Source organism: Gracilinanus agilis, chromosome 5 (assembly GCF_016433145.1).
Source record: "Gracilinanus agilis isolate LMUSP501 chromosome 5, AgileGrace, whole genome shotgun sequence".
NCBI classification, from domain to species: domain Eukaryota; kingdom Metazoa; phylum Chordata; class Mammalia; order Didelphimorphia; family Didelphidae; genus Gracilinanus; species Gracilinanus agilis.
This window is the reverse complement of record NC_058134.1, coordinates 210,224,789-210,231,907: the sequence shown is the minus strand read 5'-3', so window position 1 is coordinate 210,231,907 and position 7,119 is coordinate 210,224,789.

Sequence of the window (7,119 nt, the reverse complement as noted above, 5' to 3'; positions counted from 1 at the left end):
TTCCTTCCTTCCCTCCTTCCCTCCTCCCTCCCTCCTTCCCTCCCTCCTTCCTTCCTTCCTTCACATGAGCTTATAGCATATAGAATATGCTTATTAAAATTTGATATTTTATATCTGTATCCCAGGGGTTAACCTTGGTTAATTTGTATAAGATTCTACATATTGGTGGAGAGAATGGTTACCTGACACTTCATACCTGTATGAAGGTCAGAGTTGGTGGGAATCCTGGAGAAGATAAACCTTTTTCATGTTTCTAGCTTTCAGAGAGGGCACATACAATGCCTAGCTTTCTTCAGGGAGAGACCTCACAGGGAGGAAGGGAGAAAAGAGAGAAACAGACACAGAGAGACACACAAAAAGAGGCAGAGACAGAGATTTTTGGACAGCAGAAGACATAAAGAGGAGCCAATACATTAACATGTCCCTAATTTCTAGCTTATCTTCTCAGAGAATTTGCCCTTGGGTGACATCAGGGACTTTCTCAGTTAATCTGAATTATCTCACTCACTCAGCCAGTCAACAAATATTTATTATGTCTGTTATGCCAGGTACAATGCTAAGTAAGAGAGGTCATTGACCCTGTGTATCATCTCATATATTCCAATTTGTATAACTTTTTCTGAGTTCTGCTTGCTAGCTACTTGGATAAATGGGTTTATTTGCTATTCACTATTTGTGAGTCTTTTGTTTAATTAGTATTTGGTAGAGAGTCAAGTCTCTAGATATAGGTTGGGGTTGCTCTTCCCTTTAAGGGATTTTGACCAGGAAAATGGCTTGAAGCTAAAAATCATTTCCCCCGGATGAACAATAGTTAACGGAAAGAGGGGCAGATAGATGATATTTTAGTCTGATGTTTCCTCTCTGAAAGATGCAAAAGGACCGGCCTCATGGTCCTAATCTTGTGCTCCCTTCCAAGTAGAATCAACATCTTCTTTGGAGAGAGATGGTAGAAAATTCTAGAGATATTTATTTATGTTTATCCATGAACTGCATTTATATAATTCATGTAGACCTACATGGGCAACACACATATCCTATATGTCTCATGTTTAAGATTGTATTTCTAAAGTAAAGCATAATGGTTAATTAAAAAAAACATTTAGTTAAGTTTTATTTTCATTGGTTTACCTGACTAATGAATAAAAATTATGCTCCTTATTACTGAGTATTCATAAGTGTGTTTGTTTTAATAATCCTCTTTGGCTACACACCCTAATGAAATAATGCTACATTTGCCTGTGAGGGTAAGAATTTCAGCTTTTTTAACTGTTCTGTTTTGGAGACTTGCTTTCATTCTTTGGAAATTTCACTTGTTCTCTGCTCTCTCTTTATTGAATTCCAAGAATATTGCTGCAACGGAGTGCCAGAAACCCAGGGTCAACCCTACCAATTTGGGCAAGAGGCGGCATGAGAAAAATGTTTGTTTAATTAGCAGAAGTGAACCAAGTAGTTCTCAAAGTGATCGGGAGATATTTTTAACATACTGACATTGAGCCATGCCAGATGAATTTTCCATCGCTGTTTTTAATTATGTCCAAACTGAGTAATTGGTGTTCCACCCTGACTAACCTATCTTCCTTATAGGGAGGAGAGACTGGTTGTACAGATCCTGGGCCTTGCCTTGGAAAGCTCCACCTAATGCATTTCATGAATGGCTGTGGGAAAGACAGCTTATTGAGAGGATCTGGTTTATGTTAACTGCAGTAAAATGCCACAGTGCTTTGGGCCTTTATTATGATGTCATAGTCAAGAAAGGGATTATATTGCTCTGTGAAGGTGTAGTATTAGCTTGAAAGAACAACATTAAGAGCTGCTTCTGGACTCAAGGGGTCTTGGGAATCATCTCTCTCCTCTACCCAAGGTGTCCCTCTCAGTGCTAGACCCACAAATGCAAACAGTATTTAAAACTGGAGGAACCCAATCTCAGAAGAAAGGGACCAGGGTCCTATCGTTTCTAGTTCTTTATGTTAGACACCCTGGAGATCTGAGAGAATAATTTATAATTTAAGGTTGGCTCATGTCTACAGCCTTCCCCAAATGGGAGGAATAGAAAAGTACTCAATGTACAATGTGTCAGGTATAGAAAATTATCTTTTCCCTCTAAACATAAAAGAAATGTTAAACATAATAGACTCATGTGTATAATGACATGAAAATGTAAATAAGTAGCAGTAATTTGTTACTAATATATTCTCCTAGGAGTTAAGACTTAAACATCAGAGCAAGAAGCAGTTTGCAGTACTCCTAAATCATCATTTCACATTTCACCTTGGCTCTGCGCTGTCCAAACTATTCTTGCCAATTTCCTGTTTTCTGGAAATTCAGGCCAGGAGTTGGACTCATCCTGCTGCTGCTGGTCATCATTTTTGATGCAGAAACTCTTTCTACTGAGAAGTTCTGGCTAATGGACTCAGGAGTTCCAGCTTTTCCAATTTACAAAGATTCCAAGTTGGAAATGTCTATATAAGATTCACCATTCAGTCCCAACATACACTTCACTCCTACTTGTCAGACCTGGCTGACAGGGGACCTACCTGAGACTAATTGAGACAGAGATTGAGTAATGTAGCAAAGCTTTATTGGAGGAAAGAAGGGGGCAGAAGGGTATGGGAGGCTGATGGCAGTGGAGTTGGGGAGTAGGGGGAAGAAGGGAGAACAAGGGGGTAGCCTGCAATCTGTAGAAGGCTAGGGATCTCCACCTGGGTGGAGAAGGGGGCAATCTTTTATAGGATGGTGGTCTGGGATAAGATAACTTGTATTATCTCTATTGGGCAAATATAGGGTATCTGTGTCCAGATCACTGGATAGCCATAAGGGGGTACGGAACCTCTGTCTCTGGAGGTGGGAAGTTGCTGGTTCCCATGGTTGTTTAGTTCCTAACATGGAACAGACAGTATAGGTCCAAAACATTAATTCAGGGAAGTAACAGTACCCTATAAAGTGGAAATACTTGCTTTGTTCTGAGGTTCCAGCAGGTGCAGGGGAAGGGGGGGAGGTTATTGGTCTCAGTAGGGATTGGGGGAAAGGGGAGCTTTAGTCCCATGATCTGTCACTACCCACTAGAGAAAGTTGTGAATTTAGAAGCTAGAGAAAATCACAAAACCATGCTTCCTGGTTTCACTACAAATTTATGTTACATAACTTCGCTGGCAAGACAATCCCATTACACCTCTCTAATCAATTCACTATCCCACTCATTCAAGTAGCTTTTCTAGAATGTTTCATTCCTCTACAAACCTTCCATAGTACTCCTTTCAGCTAAGAACTTGGCCTCATATTTTGCAGAAAAAAAATTGAGGCTGTTCCCAACGAGCTCCTTCTTCTCTACTGTTTCCCCATCTCACATACTAAGACATCTTCTGCCACTGTCTCCTTCACCCCTGTCTTTCATGGAGAAGTAGCCTTTATCCTTGCCAAAGCTTACCCCTTTACAAGTACCAGTAATCTTATTCCATCTCATTTTTTCCCCCAGCAGATTGCTCCCTCTATTATGACTTCTTGTTCAGTTGTTTCAGTGGTGGCTGACCCTACATGCACCAGTAAACCCATTGCCTCCAATCTTCTACAGAAGACAGATCCTACTATGATCCTCGATCTATCTCTAATTTTTAATATCTCCCTATCACTGCTCCTTCCCTGCTACCTATAAACAAACTCCTGTCTCCACCATGGGAGACAAAGTCTCACTTGGTCCTATCAGTCTTATTAGCTATCATCTAACATCTCTCCTCCCTTTCAGGGCTAATAATCTGAATGATGATGTTCTTCCAAAGATCTCTTAATGGCCAAACCTCTGGCCTTTTCTCAAACTTCAATCTTCTTGACCTCTCTGTATTATATGACATTGTTGATCACCTCAACTCTCTCCCCCCATGCCCCAAAAGGTTTTAATAATACTGTTCTTTTCTCCTTTCCTGCCTTTTAGACTATTCCTTCTCATTCTCCTTTGTTGAAACTCCTTTCAGTTCATTCCCATTAACCATGACTGGATATTACCCCAAAGTTCTGTCCTGGACTCTTCTCTTTTCTCGCTGTACTCTCACTTGATGATCTCGTCAGAGCCCATAGGTTTCCCAGATTTATATATCCATCCTTTGTGCTACAGGATAATGTGTTACCGATTATCTTTTGGACAACTCACTCACTTCTTAAACTTAGACATCTTAAACTCAACATGTCCAAATCAGAACTCATTATCTTTTTGCCCAAATTCTCCTCTTTTTCCAAACTTCCCTATTGCTATCTAGGGCACCATCATCTTCCATTTATTCAGGCTGAAAACTCAGTGTCATCCTCTCTATTCTTTCCTTATCCCATATATCCAATCTATTGCTAACACTTACTTCATTTTCAGAAATATCTCTCAAATAAGTCACCTCCTCTACAATGACATAGTCACAACTGTAGTTTCAGCCCCTATCAGCTCATTTGGACTATTCCAACAGCTTTCTAATTGATTTCTCTACCCTGAGATTCATCCCAACTCCCCACCTCCAGTTCATCCTCCACTTAGCTATCAGCAGACTTTTCTTTTTTAAAAAAATATTTTTTATTTTTTCCCCATTACCTATAAAAATAATTTTTAACATTCTTTTTTTTCCCAAAAAATGTTGAGTTCCAAATTCTTTCTCTTTTCTTACTCTCTCTTCCCTGCCTTCCCCACTTTCTGAGATAGTAAACAGTCTGATATATATGCAATCATGTAAAGCATTTTTCCATATTAGCCATTTTGTGGAAGAGATCTAAAGTAAAAAAAAAAAAAGAAGGAAGAAAATGAAATACAGTATGTTTCTGTCGTCTTTCAGAATCTATAAGTTCTTTCTCAGAGGGCAGATAGCATTTTTCATCATGAGTGCCTGGGATTGTCTTGGATCACAGAGTTGCTGAGAATAACTCAATCATTCACAGCAGTTTATCAAGAAATATTGCAGTCAGGGGCAGCTGGTTAGCTCAATGGATTGAGAGCCAGGACCAGAGATGGGAGGTCCTGTGTTCAAATCCAGCCTCAGACTCTTACTAGCTGTGTAACCCTAGGCAAGTCACTTAACCCCTATTGCTTAGCCCTAACCACTGGTCTGCCTTGGAACCAATACACAGTATTGATTCCAAGACAGAAGGTGAGAATTAAAAAAAAAAAAAGAAAGAAAGAAATATTGCTATCACTGTGTGTCATGTTCTCCTGGTTCTGCTCACTTCACTTTGCATCAGGTCATGTGTCTTTCCAGTTTTTTCTGAAATCATCTTGTTTATCATTTCTTATAGCACAATAGTATCCCATCACTATCATATATCATAATTTGTTCAACCATTCTCCGGTTGATGGACGACCCTATTCGTTTCCTGTTCTTTGTTATCACAAAAAGATGCCAGAAGATCTTCTTCAAGTATAGGTCTGCTCATGTTCCTCTTCCCTACTTAATGATATCCAGTGACTATTACCTGTAGGATCATATATCCTCTAGTTGGCATTTAAAATTCTTCATACCTGACCCCTTCCTACCTTTCCATTCTTATTATATTTCACTCCTTTCTATACACACTACATGCCCACCTGCTATAGTTTGGAAGCAATATTCTATCTCTTTATCTTTCTATTAGCTGTTCTCCATTCCTGGAATGTTGGGCTTCCTTATGTCTGCCTCTTAGTTTCTTAGGCTTCCTTTAAGATTCAGTTCAGTTCCTACCTTCTGCAAGAAATATTTTCTAACCCCCAAACCACTAGTGCTTCCCCTTAGAGGGGACCTTCTATCCATTCTATATTTCTTGAATGTATTTAGTTATTCACATATTGTCTCCCCCATTAGAATGTGAATTCATGAGGGCAGAGAAAATTATTGCCTTTTTTTGTATCCCTAGTTGATTGACTAGTCAATATCTGTATTGGTGTGCCTTATTCAAAAGGAACAGAATAGATAAAAGTGGGTAGGAACAGAGTAGCATTAAGAAGATAAGCTAGTGGGGCAGCTGGGTGATTCAGTGGATGGAGATCCAGGCCTAGAGATAGGAGGTCCTAGGTTCAAATCTGAACCCAGACACTTTTTAGCTATGGGCACATTTAACTGGGCAAGTCACTTAACACCCATTGCCTAACCCTTACAGCTCTTCTGCTTTGGAACTAATACACATTGATAAGGATTAAAAAAATGAAGAAGATAAGCTCGTGTGAAAAAATTTTAGAAATAAAATATGTAGAGAGAATTTTGAGGGAAGAGAATTTGGGAGAAAGCAAACAAAAGAAATAGTTTTGTGGAATTATACCACAGAACATCTGGATGGGGGAAAAGATATAATAAATTTAGGAAGTAAATTATAAATTTAATGTGGAGCCATTATATACTTAGAATATAAATGGGAATATAAATTTTCTAATGAAATAAAATCCCTAGCATTCTAGAAAATGTATTTTCCTTTCCCCTAATGAAGAGAGGGCCCTTCTCTTTGCCAAGGTCAGCTCCTGCACATGAATCCTTGACTCTACCTACTTACCTCCTTCAGAAAAATCACACCCATAATCATCTTTTCCACTTTAATCTTACATTTCTAACCCTTCCCCCAGCTATTGATTCTTTCCTTACTGTCAAAAAACATACTCAGGTATTTATTCTTCCTAAAAACAACCAAACCAAATTAACACTCTCATATGGCATCACTATCCAAGCTATCATCCTATGGCTTTCCTCCATTTCTTAAATAAACTCCTAGAAAAAGAGGTCCCTATTCATTAACTCTATTACATCAACTTGTACTCAGTTCTCAACTTTCTCATTTATGGAGGAAGCCCCTAGGTCTTGTGCGGCCCTCATTGTGGTTATTTACTACTTGAACTGCTTCTTTTTGGCTACTTTCTGCATTTTTTTTTAGATCTAAAAACTCTGTCTTTGATATTCCTAGGACTTTTCTTTCTGGAGTTCCTTTCAGGTAGTAATTAGCATGTTCTTTCCATTTTTTATTTTCCCCTATGATTCTAATACCTCTGAAAAGTTTTTATTTGTGATTTCTTGAAATAGAACATTTTGGTTTTTATTTTGTTTTTCAAAATCACACTTTCAGAGAGTCTATTTATTTTTAAATTCTTTCTCTGGCACTAGTTTTACTAGTGATAATTCCATTCAAAACATC